At 47.5% G+C, this 18,339-nt stretch overlaps 1 pseudogene; it reads left to right on the forward strand.

The window, feature by feature from the left end:
• Positions 1-546: 546 nt before the first annotated feature.
• LOC119321470 lies at positions 547-4,727 on the forward strand (annotated as a pseudogene).
• The last annotated feature ends 13,612 nt before the right edge of the window (positions 4,728-18,339 follow it).

Genomic DNA, 18,339 nt, shown 5'->3' on the forward strand with positions numbered 1-18,339 from the left:
CCACTTCTGCATCTCTGTAAGCTGGAGAAGACAAAGTTTTGGTGTACTAATTAACTTATTGACAAATGACAATATTTTACGGACTTATGGTTTGAATGCCCAAGCAACATTGATCGCGATTGTGTGTGGAATGTACCTGTGCTCGTCAGATGGTTCATCAGCCCTGCATTTTGATTTTCGGCCGAAAAAAACAATTTTCGGCCGAATTTCGGCCGTCTCGCCTGGGCCCGACATATGGGCCTTTCGGCCGAACAATTCAGCCCAATTTGAATTTATCTGGCCCGACCCAGCTTCCAGAGCCTTCCTGTTACGCTTCTGGTCGCATAAAACAACGAAACCAATCGCCCTAACCCTAGTTCGTGATTTCCTCTGGCTCCTCCCATGTGCGGCGCCGCCGCTGCACATCGAGCAGACACATCTCACTCCAGCGCTGCTTCTCCCGCGTCCTCCGCATCTCGCCGGCGCTCACTAGCCTCCTGCCGCCCTCCACGTCTCCTCGCATCCACCCCATCCACTCCCTGTCCATTGCTTCTTCAAGACGGCGGCATGGTGCTCGGCGGCTGCGGCAACGGAGGTGATGGTGCGCGAGCCGACCAGTTCAACTGAGGCAGGAGCACGGGCCAGCGGCAGCAGCATGGAGGGCGTCCTCTTGGTTGGGAAGGTACAGATGTTCTTGATGTGTTTATATCTTCCTAGTTGAAGCAGCAATCTGTACAAAGCTATATAGCTATTACAAGCAGCTTGATTAATAGTACGTACACAGCTAGCTAGCTATTACAAGCAGCTTGATCGATTGTTGTACGAGTAGCTTCCTGCTTGTTGCTGCATCGGACTGCTTGCTTGCTAGTTGGGTTCACCCTCTACTTGTTGCATCTGCTGGCATTAGAAAGATTTTCCGTCTACTTGCTACTGCATATGCATGGAATACGACGAGTCGGCAACCAACAATTAATGAGCCTGACTGCCAAAGGATGGAAGAAGCAAGATGTGCTCTATTACCATGTAATTTTTTATGATTCACATCTGTTTTCATGCATATTTTGCTTTTAGTCACCAAGGATGCTCACGATCTGGTAGTATTTATTTTGGTCCAAAAGAAAAGTGGGTTACAAACCTTGTTATTAACATCCTCAAATATACAATCGTTCCATAAATCTGGGTTGTGTGCTTGCGTTTTGAGCTATTGAGATGATTCTTGTCTTTTATCACATCCAACCACTGGCTTGTATATTTGAAGAAGAATCCGATGTTTGAATCGATCATTTATTTAGATCTACAGCATGTCCAATAAAAAAGCAGTTGTGTTATGTGTTTATTTAAGTAAGTAGATGTTGACCCAATGATTAATTTCAATGGTCAGCAATACCATTAAGTAAGCAAGTGACACTCTAGTAGATCGGGCTGTACTGTTTTTGTTTATCATTCATATGGGGACACCCTAGTAAGCAAGTGTGGCTACCTTAGTTACCTACTCTTCATAGCTGACCGTTGTTCTTTTCTCATGTGATTTTCAGGTAATGGAAATGCAAATAGGAGTGGTAGTGGCAACCATGATGCAAATGCAAGTGATTCCCAAAAATCTTGGAAAGGTATTACTATGCTTTGCTTGTTCACACGATGCAAATGGAACCATGATCTTGATTTGCTAGCTTCAATTGAAGTGATGTTGTTTGTAACTTTGCAATGCAGGAATTAAAGATAATAACTTGTATGATCCTTGGAACCATGCATGGCCGTATTATGGGGGTTTTGATTGTGTGTACTGCAACCTAAAGCACAAAGGTGGAGGTGCAACCCGTGTCGCGGAGCACCTTGGTGGTATTGTAGGTAATGTGAGGAGCTGCCCCAATGTGCCAAGAAATGTGAGAGATGCAATGAGAGAGTGTCGGGATGAATCAAGGAGGAAGAAAAGAGACAAACAAAATAGCAGGCTGAGAATTGAAAGAAATATTATGGAAGGGTTGTATCAAAAAGGAGGGGTGATTAACATACTAGATGATGAAGAAGAAGAAATTCAGATGAATATTAGAGAGGCCTTGCGTGACCCAAATGTCTCTCGCAGAGTTGAAAGGAGGATTGGTAGGGGGGCGTGGGTGATGTGCGGGTTTCTGTTGGCAAAAGGAGTATCACTGCCTATTTTGACAAACAATTATCCAGCAACAAAGTATCTATGCAGCCCAAGATCACTAGTGCTTTGGATCCTAATTCAAGAGATGCACTTGGCCTAGCTTGGTCCAAGTTTTTTCATGCCAATGATATTGCTGGACGTAAAGCTGATTGCCCATACTTCCGAGCTGCTGTGAAGATCACTCAACAATTAGGGCCTGCTCCTATACCAACCGCAAAGGAGATTGATGGGAAATATTTGGAGGTTAACTATGATGAAGCTACTTCGTTTCTTCAAAAATTTAAACAAGATTGGAAAAACTTCGGTGTGACTCTTATGTGTGACTCTTGGACTGGTCCAATAGGAATGAGCCTCATAAACTTCATGGTATATTGTAATACACGAATGTTCTTCCTCAATACCATTGATGCATCCGGCCAGACTCAGAATTCAGGTTACTTCTTCCTCCCCTTCTTCGCATTTTACTTGCTCCTTGAACACTTGTATTTGTCCTATACATGCATTTCACATATGTTCTTAGAATACTTGCTTCTTAAATACTTGGATCTGTTTTAGGATTGTTTTATGTTCTCAATGCCTTGTTCTAATTAGGTATATATGCGTTTTACATATGTTCCTACAATACTTGCTTGTTCAATTCTTGGATCTGTCTTACAATTGTCTTGTGTTCTTAAAATACTTGCTTTGTTCTAATTAGGTATATGCATTTTACAAAATTTTGCAGACTTTATCTATAGAGAGATTGAGAAGGTTGTAGAAGAGATAGGCCATGAACATATTGTTCAAATAGTAACCGATAATGGGTCCAACTATAAGAAAACTTGCAAAACCCTTATAGAAGAACCAAAATACTCTCATATTGTTTGGCAACCGTGTGCTGCCCACACCGTCAATCTTATGTTAAAAGATATAGCCAAATTTCCCGAGGTTGATGTGATAGTCAAGAGTGCCAAGACAATCTGTAGGTTCTTCCATAAGCACAATAACCTACATGATAACATGAAGAAGAACATATGTGGTGAACTAATTAGACCAAATGCCACCCGTTTTGGGACTGTCTTCATGTTCCTTGAGAGTTACCATTTGAAGAAAGATAAATTTAGGGAGTGGATGGTTTCGACTGATTGGAAGGAGTGTCAGTGGAGGTATGAGCCTGGATATGTGTTTGCTGAAGAATGTTTGTCCAGTAATGTTTGGTGGAACACACTAGAGTGGGTATTGGGTTCGTTGAGGCCACTTTATAAGGCCATGAGGTATGCTGATACACAGAAACAATGCACTCTTTCCGGATTCAAGAAAAGTATGATGCTCGCTATACAATAGATGGAAGCACATCTAGGCCCTACATCAAGGTTGTACCTTAGTTTCATGCGCAAGGTGGGCAAGAGGATAGAGGCAATGGAAGAAGATACATTTATGGTTGCAGGTATTCATAAATGAATGGACTTTCAAAATTTATATTTCTCTTTTTTCTGTTTTTAATTCACGTTGCTCTATTTTTATGCAGCTGCCGTCCTTGATCCATATACACATTACAAGCTCAACCTTTGCAACCATACAGATTATGCTACCTCACTAACAGATGCGATAGCGAAGATATTAGATCCAAAGAGTGCTCTTTCAGCCATTGATGAAGTAAGTAAGTTTAGGGAGTGCCAAGGGAGGTTTGGGACCAGATTAGCAGAAGAAGCTGCGGCGAGAATGGAGCCAAGTAAGAGATGGTCCTTTAGTTTTAGAATTTTCATCTCCTTTTGGTTTGCAATTCTGAAAATTTCATTGGTGATATCTTGCAGCCCAATGGTGGTTTCAATTTGGAGGGGATGTTCCTGCATTGCAGAAGTGTGCAATGAGAATTTGCTCACAATGTGTCTCATCGAGTGGGTGTGAGAGGAATTGGAGCGCCTTTGCTTTGGTGCACACAAAGCAAAGAAATCGTCTTTTATATGACAAGCTCCACAAGCTAGTTTCTGTCCGCTACAACCTAAAGGTATAAACAAACTCATTTTACTTTCTTTGTCAACCTTGTATTGTCCTTGCATGTCATATAATTTACTTGGTTACTATTCAAACTTTGAAGATACATGCTGAAGAAGATCAAGAGAAAGATATAGATAATGAAGTTGATCCAAGTGCACTGCTGCTGGACACAACAATGTTTGATGAAGCAAATCCAATAATGGAGTGGCTGAATGAGGATGAAGAGGATCCAATTGTGGATGTAGCTGATGCAGCCAGTGCTGTTTTTGAGAAAATAAGGCGTCTCAACTCAAGCAGGAAGGATTCTTATGTTGGTACAAAAGGTAATAAGAAGAAAAGAAAGAGGAATCATGATGAGGAGAATGAGTATGTCGAAACTGAGAGTGAGGATGACGATGAAGAGAATGAGTATGTTGATAATGAGAGTGAGGATGATGATGGGGTGAGTGAGGATGATGAGGATGATCAACAAGATCAGCAAGAGACACAAATGCAAGTGGAAGAAGAGACACAAGTACAAGCTGAAAAGGAGACAGCAGCAAGTGTTGGCAATTTGGAGGCTCGTAGATCTGGACGACTAGTTAGGAAGAAGACCAAGGAAGTGAACAGCCTCTACTCGTAGATTTGGTAAGTCTCTTATTTTCGGCGTCTCCGCTTCAAAATTTTAGCTTCATGTTTTATATGTTTGAAGCAAATAGCTTGATGTGCATTTCTTTATTTAAGTAGGTTGATATTTAATTGTTATGGTGCTCTAATGTTTACCTCACTGTGTATGATCAGTACTGCTGCTCTAATTGCTACTTGTCAATTATCACCTTGTAGTGTTATAGTTGCCACTTATCTTCTTGTATTGTTGTTGTAGTTGCTATACTTATCAGTGTTGCCACTTATCTTCTTGTATTGCTATTGTAATTGCCACCTATCAGTGTTGTTCTGATTGCTACCGATCACCTAGTAGTGATGTTCTCTGTTAGTCCATTTTATTTGATTATGCACAAAGTGGAAAAAGAAAATTTTGATGTTGAACTACATCCATCCTGATCCTATCTTTGTTTTCTCTAAACCAAAAATGCCACATGAAGAACTAGGATATCAAGAAGCTTTTGGATGTATGCAAGCTTGGAGCTACTGTTTTATAGGTATGTTACCACTATATTTATCCTGCAATACCTTGAGCTTATGCATGATTTTTGATTCACATTTTTCACCGTGGATTTTCCTTCTGTGTGACAATTGACAAATGGCTAGTCCAAGCCAACAGCGGGCTGTTTGTGTCTATGTTGCTTTCTTTATATCCTTAGAGTTTTGTTGTGCTGGAGTACAAACTATAAACTAAAATTCATCATTCTAGTATATGGAGCCATAACCTTTGCTCTTGAAGCTTTTTGGTGAATAAAAACTATATTGCTGTAGTAGAATTGTTATTTCATTCATGAGCATGCATAACATTTGAATATTGTTCTACTAGCTACTTCTCCTGATAATCCATTTTATTTTTTGTTGCACAAAGTGGCAGAAGATAATTCCCATGCAGACTACCTCCATCCTAACCCTTCCTCTATTTTCTCTAAACCAGTAATGGCATGTGAAGAATATCCAGGGATATCAAGAAGCTTTTGGATGTAGGCAAGCTTGGAGCTGCTGTTTCAGTGTCATGCTTTGATGGTTGTCTTTTGGGGCTGTTGTTTCTGTGTAATCATTTAAGTTTGTTGGCTGTAACGGACTATTTAAACTCTGAACTACGCTGTGATGGTTGAAGTTGGACTGTTAAGGGTTATGTTGGAGGCAACTTTATAACTAATGTGTGCCTGTTATGTTGGACAGATGCAGTTTTATTAATCCCTAGAGCTTATTTGCTGAAGTTTATTCGATCCATCCTGATGGTTGTTGCACTGATATGTTTATGCTTTGTTTTATTTCAAATTTTGTTTGAATTTTGGCCGAATTTCGGCCAAATTTCGGTCGAATTTTGGGCAAATTTTCAAATTTTGATTTTGCAATTTTGTCCGAGATTTTGCCGAAAAATTTGAAATTTCCGAAATTCGGCCATTTCGCCCAAGGACGAAAAAAAACATAAACCGAAAATCAAAACGCAGATCAGCCACATTGCGTCAAATACAAACAACACCACTACGCCTGGGGGTTGATCTACGGACATCATTCCGAGTTCGTAGCGAATACCAACCTCATCAGTGGAAGCGTTGCCGGATATGCTGCAGTGTTGTTCGCCCAAGTACTGCTGTACTTTGTGCCCGGCCGTACGGCTGAGCTAAAGTATATATCCTCCACCCAGACTAGCTCAATCATAACTCGATGATTGGTTGAGCTAGCCAGGGGTTATTATTTGTAAAAGGGTTGGTTTCAGTTGACGTCGGCTGACGTCATATGCTTGTAGTCCAGCCCACTTTATTCCTCTGTCCAACCTGGTTGTTCTCTGTTGTCGCATTTTGGGTTGGCATTGTGTTTGACTTCACAAAGTCTCAGTGGTCAATGTAAGCAGTGATTCTGATCTTCTGTTCCGTTGTCTGAATCTTTGGATGATTCTTTCTGCAGATGCTAATTAACTGTCCTGTGTTCATGATTGCAGAAACCAATCGACGATGTGGCTAAGAGTTTTGCTGGATCAGAAGGCAAGACGATGAGAAACGCCGGTGCTGCGAGCCATGCTAAGGCGGTGGCCCATGGGTTGCCGGAGTTCCACGAAGACTATTATGTTCCAAGTGTTCACAGTCCTAGGCACCGCTGACAAAAAATAGAACAACCGGAGTAGAGCTACTTAGTCGCAGAGGATGTATATATACCATCTCTCATGAGGTTAGATGCGAAGCAGCTAGAATTTCATGTAAGCTGAAGCAGTGATCACATCATGATAGCTATAGCAAGTTAGCAACTATGAAGCTCAATTCCACTTCTGCATGTCTGTAAGCCGGAGAAGACACAGTTTTGGTGTACTACAACACTTTACGTTCGGGCAGGACGGTGCACTAGATTATCCAAAGCTACGTACAACCACTATTTCGCACATGCTCAATGATAACTAGTCCCTCTGTTCCTAAATATAAGTCTTTGTAAAGATTCCGCTATGAACCACATACGAATGTATATATATGTATTTTAACTGTAGATTCATTCATTTTGCTCCGTATGTAGTCTATCTAGTGAAATTTCTACAAAGACTTATATTTAGGAACGGAGGGAGTAGATGATTGATTGAGCTTAGCCACCTTTTGCAATGCAAGGATAAGTGTTGGCAATAAAGAATGCAGTACATGACGTTCTCAAGATAGGTAATGTGTGCAGAAAAGCAAGAGAGGGTCGGCAACAAAGGCAAAAAACAAGAATAGAAAATAACATGGTAGTGTTCTTTTTGTGAACACCCCCCTGCCCTCGCCTGGTACTTAATCATTACTACCTCCGTTTCTAAATATAATATCTTTTAGAGATTTCAATACGGGGTACATACAGATGTATATAGACATGTTTTAGAATGTAGATTCACTCATTTTGCTCCGTACGTAGTCCATATTGAAATCTCTATAACAGGTCTTATATTTAGAAACGGAGGGAGTAGAAAGCCAGAAATAACATACTACGGTCATGTTGTATATTGTGTGTGCTGTGCTCTCTGGTACTCCCTCCGATCGGAAATAAGTGTCCACTTATTTCCGATTGGAGGGAAGTATATTTAGTTCAAACAGGAGCTATATGATTACCAGGAAAACAAAATATAGAACATGTACAGAGCTAGAGCCAGCTACCATTCTAAGCACGTAAAAGCTACTCCCTCCGTTCCGAAATAGATGACCCAACTTTGTACTAACTTTAGTACGTTAGTACAAAGTTGGGTCATCTATTTCGGAACGGAGGGAGTACATCCAAAGCATGTCCGCAGATTAATCCAACATAACTGCCATGATATTCTCTTCTCCCCGTAGACGCTTTCATAAGACGTAGCCTCTGTCAATGCACCAACGTCGTTAGCTAGACTAGACAGACCGGCACCCAACCTTCCAGGACCGGGCAATGCGTGCGGCACCTGGAACCAAACACAAGAACCTAAAGCTTCTTGTGCTTAGTAGTTAATTTAAAGTGTTGTAGTATTTGGTTAAGTACTAAGGAACAAACTAGTGGCTTAACCAAATTGTTCATGGCCCAACTTTCGTGGAAACATCCTCCCATTTAGGGTGGCATGCAAGGACGGTCTCTATATATTCAAGTTAATTAGTTGCAGTGATCCAGAGACATTTGCACTAAGAAATAGTGGTTTAATTTGTATATGCTGTTGATAAACCACTCCTCACAGACATTAGTGTAGCAAACACCGGGACGGGTTGCAAAGCTGAATGCATATATACCATCTCTCACGAGGTTAGATGCATGCTTCAGTTCAAACGACTTCATTAGCCTAGCTAACCTCTCCTCTCTACACCCTCTTCTGAGCTAAAACTCACTGAAGTATAATCTCCAGCTAGTCAATGACATTGATCTCTCACAAGATGAGGAGTTGCAGTTCCAGATACTTGACACTGGCTGCAGCTATGATCTTGGTTCTGGTACTGATGGCGGCCACAGAGGCTGAAGCCATCCGGCTAGATGCAGAGGCGCGGGCATCACTCAGCAGCAGCGGTGGCAAGTCAGTGTCGTCAATGCAGAAACCGATTGGGACCAATGCCATCGAGGGATCTGCTGGCTCGACAAGCGAGACAAAGAGGAGCGTCCACGTTGCTGCAGATGAAGTTAGTGCGGCGGCGCATAAGTTGCCGGAGTTTCATGAGGACTACTATGGTCCAAAAGATCACAGCCCTAGGCACCATTGATGGAGCAAATTCTTCTTTATTTCCTCTCTTGATCGATGGTCTCTGTCTAGAACTGACTAGCTAGCTAGGTAGACACGGCGGCTGCAGGCTGCCAGAATTACTTTGTAAATTTCATGTCAGCTCACTCAGTGGGCACATGACATAGCGTTGATGTGCTAATATTCTTGGCAATACGATTTCAAGCAACATATGTGAGTTGCTGCCTGCCTCTTGATCGATCAGTCTCGTGTGGGCTTGCACAATTACAGATCACGATTTTCATTAACCTGACGACAACCTCCAAATAGAACCACCAATTTGTTTGATCGGAAGACAGTCCTAATTATAACATTTTTTCAATAAAGAAGGGTGCCTTTATTAACTCAAAATATACCATCAAGTGGATAACAAACATGACGAGTGACGCCCGGCCTCTGCATAGCAAGTCCTAAGTTATAACTAACAAGAAAGAACCTGCATAGTATACACACCCACTGTTTCTGAAACATGCTCAATGATAACTAGATGATTGATGGGGCTAGCTAGCCACCTTTTGGAAGGCAAGGATAAGTGCTGTAGCTAAAGAATGTAGTCCATGACTCAGGGTGGACGACACGAGCGGTCTTTCGGACCGGCTCGTGGCCCGCTCGGTCCGGGCCAGCTCGGTCCTAGCCCGATGGAAAAAACAGCCGGTCCGAGCTGCAGAATCTGGCCCGAAAGTTTGTCGGTCCGGTCCGGGCTTTCACCGAGCCAGCTCGCAGGACCGAGAAACCGAAGCATCGGCATGGCGGGTGCGTGGCGGGAGCATGGCGGCGGCATGGTGAGCACCGAGTGGGGCGTGGCTGGGGCGTGCGGGCGGCATGGTGGGGGCGAGGCGGGGGCGTGGCGGGGCTGTGGCGAGTGTGTGGCGACCCAGGCATGGCGGGGGCGCAAGAAACTGTCGCCGTTCATGTCCGCCGCCGCGGGGGCCGTCGTCCGCGCGGCCACTCGACTCGCTGGTCCTGGAAACTATGTCCACTGGACGCGCCCCACTCGGATCTGTCGTATGCACCAACGAAAACGACGTGGGAGGACCTGCATCGCCACATCGGGCATTGTCTTTTTCATCTCCATCCATCGGCCGTCGTGCCAAATTCGTCGTCGATGAGCTCGCTCTGGTGATGTTCTTGACTCCTCTAGCTCCCTCTGACTCTTCCAAAGCTGCCTGACATCTCCACGTCGAGCTCCGCTGCCTCCAGCGCTCTCCCCCTGTCGCCATGCTCCGGTCCGGCTCGGGCTTCGTCCCTGCCGGTCCGGTCCCGGGAAACAGGACCGTGACGCTGCTCGGTCCGGTCCGGTCCGGACCGCCCACGGCCGGTCCAAAGGACAGCTCGGTCAGGGACCGGACCGGCCCGGACCGTGTCCACCCTGATCCATGACGCTCTCAAGATGGCAGTTTGTTAAAAAAAGGCAGAGGGAGTTAGGAAATGGCGCCATGAAGGAGGAGGACGAAGAAATCGGCTCATGTAGAAAAAATTTACGGGCAACTCGCATATGGTGCCTGCCTTGGAGCATCTCTGGCCGAACCCCTATCCTGTAACTTTCTAAAAAGAATGTCCAATTTCTTTCATTATTGGGCATGTACATTTGAAACAAATGCACCATATTTCATCAACAGTATGAATGATTCAAATGCACCATATACAACAATTTGACTACAGATATACATATAATTAATCCAATCCAGTAACTCAATTTAAAACATGCATATACTTCATCCAAAAGCCACCAAATCGATCAAGTTTATCAAAAAAAAAAACACCACATAGCGTGTCTTATGTCTTGGACCAACCCCTATCAATTTCATGTTACACAAAATCAAGCACTCCCATGCCCAGCATCACCACCACCATTACCACGGCCAGCAATCACCATGGCGGACACAATCACCACCACCATCACCACCTGGCATATATCAACTTGGAAAAAATCTCACCACGAGTGAGTTGCCAATATTGCTTTGTCGTGTCATCCATCGTGCTCGGATCCATGAACATGATAGCACACTCTTCTGCCTTCTTCTCTTTTGCAAGTCTGTCCTCCTCGAGTGCAATCCCGTATCTTCCACTTCCACCTTCCTCGCTTCAGCTGCCACCTTTTTTCTCCACTTCTAATCCTCCATGAACATGAGCTCGTTTGACCTTGCTATATTCTCTACCTTCCTTTCTGCTGCCAATGCTTTCTTGGTCTCGATCATAGCACAAAGCTCCTCTTGGTACACGTCGACGCCTGCATTTTGCTTTCCCTCTTCTGCGATCTTTTGCCCATTTGGCCTAGTGTGAGGATTTTCATCATGCATGTCGTTAGCATCAACCGATATGCTAATTATTGCCCTCTATGTAGTGGTTTTGAAGTTTATCCTTATCCACTTACCATGGCCAACTAGCTCCTTGTACCAATGGTGCAACACGAACGGTTTGCAACCACCATTCTTGTTGTGTTGCTTGTATAGGACTTGGATGATAGACACATACTCATTGATTGTCACCCCACTCGGTGGTGAGGTTGACTTGGTCAACACAACCAAATCATCGATTGCATTGATCTTGGATCACACCCCACCGGTGGGCAATAGAACCTTGAGCACAGTTGGAAGGAACAACCACATTGCTCAAGTAGTACTCTTCAATTCTTTGTCAAAACCTCTCATTCATTTCATGAGTACAAACCTAGACACCAAAGGACGCATTCATCCAAGCAAAACACAAAGCAATGTCTTCTTGGCTACGATAGTTCACTGATCTTGTCTTCTACACACTTGTTTGTGTCTCCACAGGCTCATTGACCTCCTCCGCTTCAGGGTCATCCTCCTCCCTCTCATTTTTTTTAGAAAAGGAGGATGACCCCCGGCCTCTGCATCTGGGAGATGCATACGACCACTTTATTGATTATTCTCGAGGACCTAACAAAGTATTACAACAATATGCCTGAATCCGCCATCTTAGCAACATATGCCACTACTCCTATCCAAATGATGCAGGGGTGCTACCTGGGCCACATACCCAGACTACTCACCTAACCCTATCATCAAAGCCAGAAGCCCCAGCTCCCTCTCATGATCATCAGCCATAGACATCGATATGTCATCAAGTTCGAGTATGTGCGATTCATCAAATTGAGACATGAAACTTGTAACATCATATTCATCTACACTAAACCACCAAGAACCAACATGTCATGCAATCATCGTCGCATTGCATCACAAAAATTCATCAACAAAACAAAAACAAAAAAGCTATTTTTTACCTTTCAGGAATTGTGTCAGACACTTGGTGGGCATGATCCTTGTCGGCGGTTGCGGTGGTTGTAGGTGTTGGCGGAGGAGGTGAGTGGAGTGGTCGGAAACGGAAGAGGAGACGTTGGAGTGGATGGCTTTTTCCTCTTCTTCGCCATTGCCTCGTCTAGGGACTTGCCCACCGACGTCAGCTTCCTTGTATGCTTGGTGATGGCCAAAGCAACTGGAGGGTGGCCGGTCGTCTTCACGAATGGCGCGGCCTTGCCGCCAGTCCTCGTGGGACGTAGTGGAGCGCAAGACTGTCTTCGTCATAAGCCGCTTCCTTGGCGTCGGTGTCAAATGCCAGCAGGAGTGTTCACCAGAGTGCGAAGGCGGCCAACAGTTCCATTCTCAGGCAGCCTGGTGGTTGTAGTGGCGGAGGCCGGAGAGGCGCCATGTGCGTGGGAGAGGAGAAAAGGAAGCTTTTGATGAGAGTTGGTGGCCACTGCTCAAAATAGAGAGTGGGGGGAACTTGAGACTTAGGGCATCTCCAGCCGTTCGGCCCCCCAGGGTGCCTAAATAGAGCGGCCTGGGGGCGTGCTGGCGCTAGTTCGGCCCCTGGGGGCGACCTAGCTCCCAGTCACGCCCCCACGCGCCGGCCCCAGGATGCGGGAAATTCAAACTTGGTCGTTCCCGCTCTCAAAAGACGCCGCAAATCCGGCGGTCGGACGTAGTCTGGCGTTACAAAGAACAGAGAGGCGCCGTGCGCAACGAATCACTCGGCTTGGTCGGCTCCAGGCGTTGGCGGAGTCGGCGTGCGCGGGCTCGTCGGTGTCGGACCTGCTTCGTCGCAGGGCTGCGTCGGCGCGGCTTCGGCACTGCTGGGCGGCGATGTAGAGGCGCCGTCCGGGCTTGGCGTCCGTGTGGTCGTGGGCGTCATCGGCGTCGTCGGCGTTGCCGGTGGCAGCTCGTTCAGGATGAGGCCGCGCTGCACCAGGTACCACGCCTTGAGCTTCTCGTCGTTGCTCTGGAGCATGTCCGCCCCGCTCATCAGAAAAGCCATGTCGGTGTTCCTCTTCTTCGCGGCGACGTTCGTCCGGAGCAGGTCGAGCTTGATGGCGTTGTTCTTCATAAGCGACGACCACCGCGCCTCGGTCTTCTCTTCGCGTAGGACAGCCCGGGCCTGGGCGTCGGCGAGGCAATGCTCGATGGACTCCTGCACTCGCGCGGTTGCCGCGTCGGCACTTTTCCCCTTCTTTGCCAACTTGTGGCCGTCCGGCCGTCCCTCTGACGCGCCCGGAGTCATCGCGTCTGGCTTGTATGTCTCCTTGGCCTTGTCGAGGGCACGCCGGACTTCCGTCCACTTCTCGCACTTGTCAATGCGCTTGTAGACGTGGAGGTGCTTGAAGTCGGCGTCTTGGTTGTCGCCCCGATACATGGCGAACATACCCAGCAGCTGCGCGGAGAGACAAACAGTTGGCGGGCGTAGGGGACGAAGATATGCGGGCGAACGGCGTGCGTACCTGATCCTCAATGCTGGCGCTGCTCTCCGGGCGAGCCGCGACCTCCTCGACGATTCCATGCCATTTGTTGCACGCCAACTGGATACGCCCCCAATGGTTCGCCATCGCCTTGGAGCCGCGCTGCATGTACATGCCTTTGAAGTAGGGGTCGACAAGCTTCCGCTCGTCGAACTCGGCCTTGATGCGGTCCCAGTACGTGTCCAAGCTCTGGTTCGCGCCGGTGGTCGGGTCGAGGCAGACGACTTTCCATGCTTCGACGAGGCATTCCTCCTCCTTGGACGTCCACTTGATGCGCGGTTCGCCTGACCTAGCCGCCCGCTTCTTCTTCTTCTGGCGCCCCTTCGTCGGAACAGGGGCCGGTTCCTCCTCCTCCTCCTCCTCCTCCTCCTCGGGTTCCTGCGCGTCGTCGCCGTAGACGTAGCCGAGCTCGGCCTCCATGTCGCCGTTGAGGTCCACCACCTCGTCCTGGGTGGCGAACCCGGGAGACTCGGCGGCCGCGGTTGATCCTGTCGCGATGATGTCATCCATGTCGGCTCCCGTGTCGTCGGTGTCGCCGAGGTGCGAGAAGGGTAGTGGTCCACGGTAGAGATGGGGCGTCGGTGTGGACGTGTAGGAGGCGGGCGGCGAGTAGTTGTATGGAGGATACTGCACGCCGACGAAGGCGGGCGAGGGCGTGCGCGTAGCGGGGTGACCATGAGGGAAGGTCACGTTTGGGTTGAACCCGCCGTGCGCGTCGCCGTCGGCGTAGCAGCCGGGCGACGATGAACCCCATGGAGATCCGGCGCCTTGCTATCCCCAGGGCGCGTACTGGGCGTGGCTGACGACGGGTAGGTTCATCCCCGCCTGGTCGGCCGATGAGGAAGACGCCGCCGTGCGTGCCGCGGTGTCGTGGGCCTTCTTGGCTATGGCCCTGTTCCGCCTGTCGGCGGTGACCGCTTCGCGCCGCTGAACTTCCACCCTCCACTCGGCGTTCGACGGGCCTGGTGGATTTGATGGCGGCGCCCTCGGCTTCCTCGGCTTCGGCTGGGCCACGGCGCCAGTCACGGTTGCCGCCGCGCGCGGCATGGCGTACTTTTTCGGCGGCATGGCGTGCTTCTTCGCGGCGAGCGGGAGGGGGTTTGGCGGATGGAAGGCGAGCGAGCGGGAGAAAGGGATAGAATGGCGGGAGGAAGGCGAGCGAGCGGGAGAGATGCGAGGGGAAAGTGTCAAGAAACGGCGGGAAAAGACCCTCGGGTCGCTTCCAGGGCAGGCCCACGCGCCTTTTTCGCTTGCGCCGGCTCCCCAAGCGCCCCCCAGGGCGCCGGGTTCGGCCTGGATCCGCCGGCACCAGTTTTGGCCCGAGCCGGCGAAAAACGGGCTTCTGGGGGCGCGACTGGGGCCTTTTTTTGTTGCCGGCGCGGCAAAATCGGCTGAGGAGGGCCAGTTGGGGGTGCGGCTGGAGATGCCCTTAACTCCTGAGTTAACCTTGTGAGCCTTCGATTAGCCGTGGCTGACCCTCTCAAAATGGAATCTTTTGAGGAGTTAACCATTTTTTTGAGTTCCGTTAGAGATGCTCTTAGTTCTCTTTGTTCGTGTATTTCATTTCAGAAGCTAAACACGCTGAAACCCTCCACATCATTAAATCCAAGTTATCCAGCCCCACATGTAGTAGAAGCTTTCAGAAGATCCAGGTTCCCTAGGGTTTAGGGTTCGGTCACACCTAAGCCGTTGGCTAGACTAGACAGACCGGCACCCAACTTTCCAGGACTGGGCAATGCACGCGGCACCTGTGACCAAACACAAAAACCTAAAGCTTCTTGTGCTTAGCAGCTAATTTAAAGTGATGCATTTGGTTAAATATTAATGAACAAACTAGTGGCTTAAACAAATTGTTCATGGGCCAACTTTTGTGGAGACATCCTCCCATTTAGGGTGGCATGAAAGGACCGAAGGACGTACTCCATTAATTAAAGTTAATTGAAGGTAGTGATCCAGCGACATTTGCACTTGTAAGTATAATTGTTTAATTTGTATATGTTGCAGATAGACCACTCATGACAGACATAAGTGCAGCAAACACTGGTGCGGGTTGAAAAGCAGGATGTATATATATCATCTCTCATGTGGTTAGATGCATGCTTCAGCTCAAATGACTTGATTAGCGTCTCCTCTCTCTACACTCTCTTCTTAGTTGAATACTGAGTGAAGTATACTCTCCTAGCTAGTCAGTGACATCAATCTCTGACATGATGATGAGTTCCATTTCCAAGTACCTGTCACTGAGTGCAGCTGTGATCTTCCTTCTAGTACTGACAGCCACAGAGGCTGAAGGCATCCGGCTAGACGCAGAGACCCGGGAGTCCATCAGCAGCGGCGGCGGCAACCCAGTGCTCAATGTAAGTAGTGGTTCTGATCTTATGTTCCGTTGTCTGAATCTTTGGAGGATGATCTTTTCTGCAGACGCTAATTAACTTTCTTGTGTTCACGATTGCAGAAACCAATTGACGATGTGGCTAAGAGTTCTGCTGGATCAGCAGGCGAGACGACGAGAACAGCCGGTGCTGTGAGCCAAGTTAAGGCGGTGGCCCATGGATTGCCAGAGTTCCAGGAAGACTATTATGTTCCAAGTGTTCACAGCCCTAGGCACCACTGACAAAAAATTTAACAACCGGAGTAGAGCTAGTTAGTTAGTCCCAGAGGATGTGTGTGTGTGTGTGTGTGTGTGTGTATATATATATATATATATATATATCGTGAGGTTAGATGCGAAGCAGCTAAAATTTCATGTAAGCTGAAGTAGTGAGCACATCGTTATAGCAAGTTAGAGCATCTCCAGCCGGCCCCCCAGGATGCTCCCCAGGACCTCTTTTTGGCCGTCGGCGCCTAAATTTTCGCCCACTTGTGATCCCAAGTGTCAGGACCCCGACTCGATGTCACATCGATCTAGCTGGTAACACCCCATATCACTTTGCGGCCTCACGCACGGTATCCCCACGGGTGTCGTCTTACCTTTTCCCGGGACCGTTTGCGCCTTTTGGCTCGCGTATATGAAAGTGTCGCTAGCATCCATATGATAAAGAGCCCGGGCTGACATGACTAGTCGTAATCCCAAAGTGGCACAGACTTACAGGGACAGGCATCCATGACCCAGCTTCGAACGTGTCGGTCATCAGCAAGTGGGTCCGGGCTGTAGCACTGGGCTAGCAGGACTCCGGTAAACCGGGCTGTAGCGGGCTAACAGGACTCCGGTACTCAAAGCGTGACATTTCCCCGAAGGGACAGACACAGGAACGAAGAAGGACACATGCCGGCCAGCCTAAGTGTTCCAGAGCAGTAGCAAGCTACCATGGCTCAGCGGTAACACTAGGAGACATTTCCCGGTAAGAGAGGCTACTAAGATAAACAACTAGATAGTCAGATCCCACACATACCAAGCATTTCAATCATACACACAATATGCTCGATATGTGCAAATACAACGAAGCATCACAACATGACACTATGACACAAGTACTTTATTTAAGGCTCAGTGAGCCATACATAACATACACACAAAGGTACGGGTCTCACGACCCAACATACAAGTCATACAATCATACAAGCCAGCAGCGGAAGTAACTTGTCTGAGTACAGACAACTAGTAAAATAAAAGAGGCTTGGAAAGCCTCTGGCTATACTATGTGGTCCTCCACAAGCTCAGGGTCACCACCTGGGTCTTTAGCCTACTCGTTGATGTCAACGTCTACATAGAACCCATCAGAAGGGGTTGCAGCGTCTTCTGTAAAAATGTAGATTATAGCAACATGAGTACAAAGGTACTCAGCAAGACTTACATCAGATCCTACATACATGCATAGTATCAAGAAGGGTTGGTGGAGTTATTGCAGCAAGCCAGCTTTGACTCTTGGCTAGGCTATCCTACGATACTTCAACTTGAAATAGTTTTGCGCACACGAGTCCACTATTCACCACTTCAATACACTACCGAGGATCCACCTCCGTCCTCCTACGGAGGAGCCATCCTCGGCACTCACACTTATCTTGAGGCTTTTAGTAGTTTCCATTTACTTGTCTATGAACTGTATAGGCAACCAAGTAGTCCTTTACCGCGGACGCGGCTATTCGAATAGATCATGTTAACCCTGCAGGGGGTACTTCTTCATACACGCTCTCACCACTTACCGTCGTTTACACGACATGTACTCGGCAACCTTCAAGCGGAAGCCCAACGTGGGTGTCGACCACGACCTACCTAATCACCTAAGCCTCCAGTCCAGGTTTATCGCCTATTCAGGTTCCATCCGCAGGGAGTCCGGCCGAGGTTTCCCATACGGCCCCGAACGATGTGAACAGGGTTCCCGAGATACCTAACGGGTATTCGGTACACCCGGCCACGTACCTACCGCATCACAGCCCACCCCTACGGTCAGCGCTGTCCACGGCCTCCAGTAGGCTACAAACACCAGAAACTACTTGCAACTCCTGGACGGAGAACTAGGGTGAATAAGAAGTCGAGAGGGTCCATTGGTTTCGGGCCCAATGCATGGTAGTAGCTGATTCTTAAATCACACATACAGATCTCAGTGCTTAAGGTCGGCTTCAATGAAACAACCCACCATGTACTCCTACATGGCCTCTCATCGATACCTTTACCAAATCGTGTTCACCACACCACTCTCATTA

Source organism: Triticum dicoccoides, chromosome 6B, assembly GCF_002162155.2.
Source record: "Triticum dicoccoides isolate Atlit2015 ecotype Zavitan chromosome 6B, WEW_v2.0, whole genome shotgun sequence".
NCBI lineage: Eukaryota > Viridiplantae > Streptophyta > Magnoliopsida > Poales > Poaceae > Triticum > Triticum dicoccoides.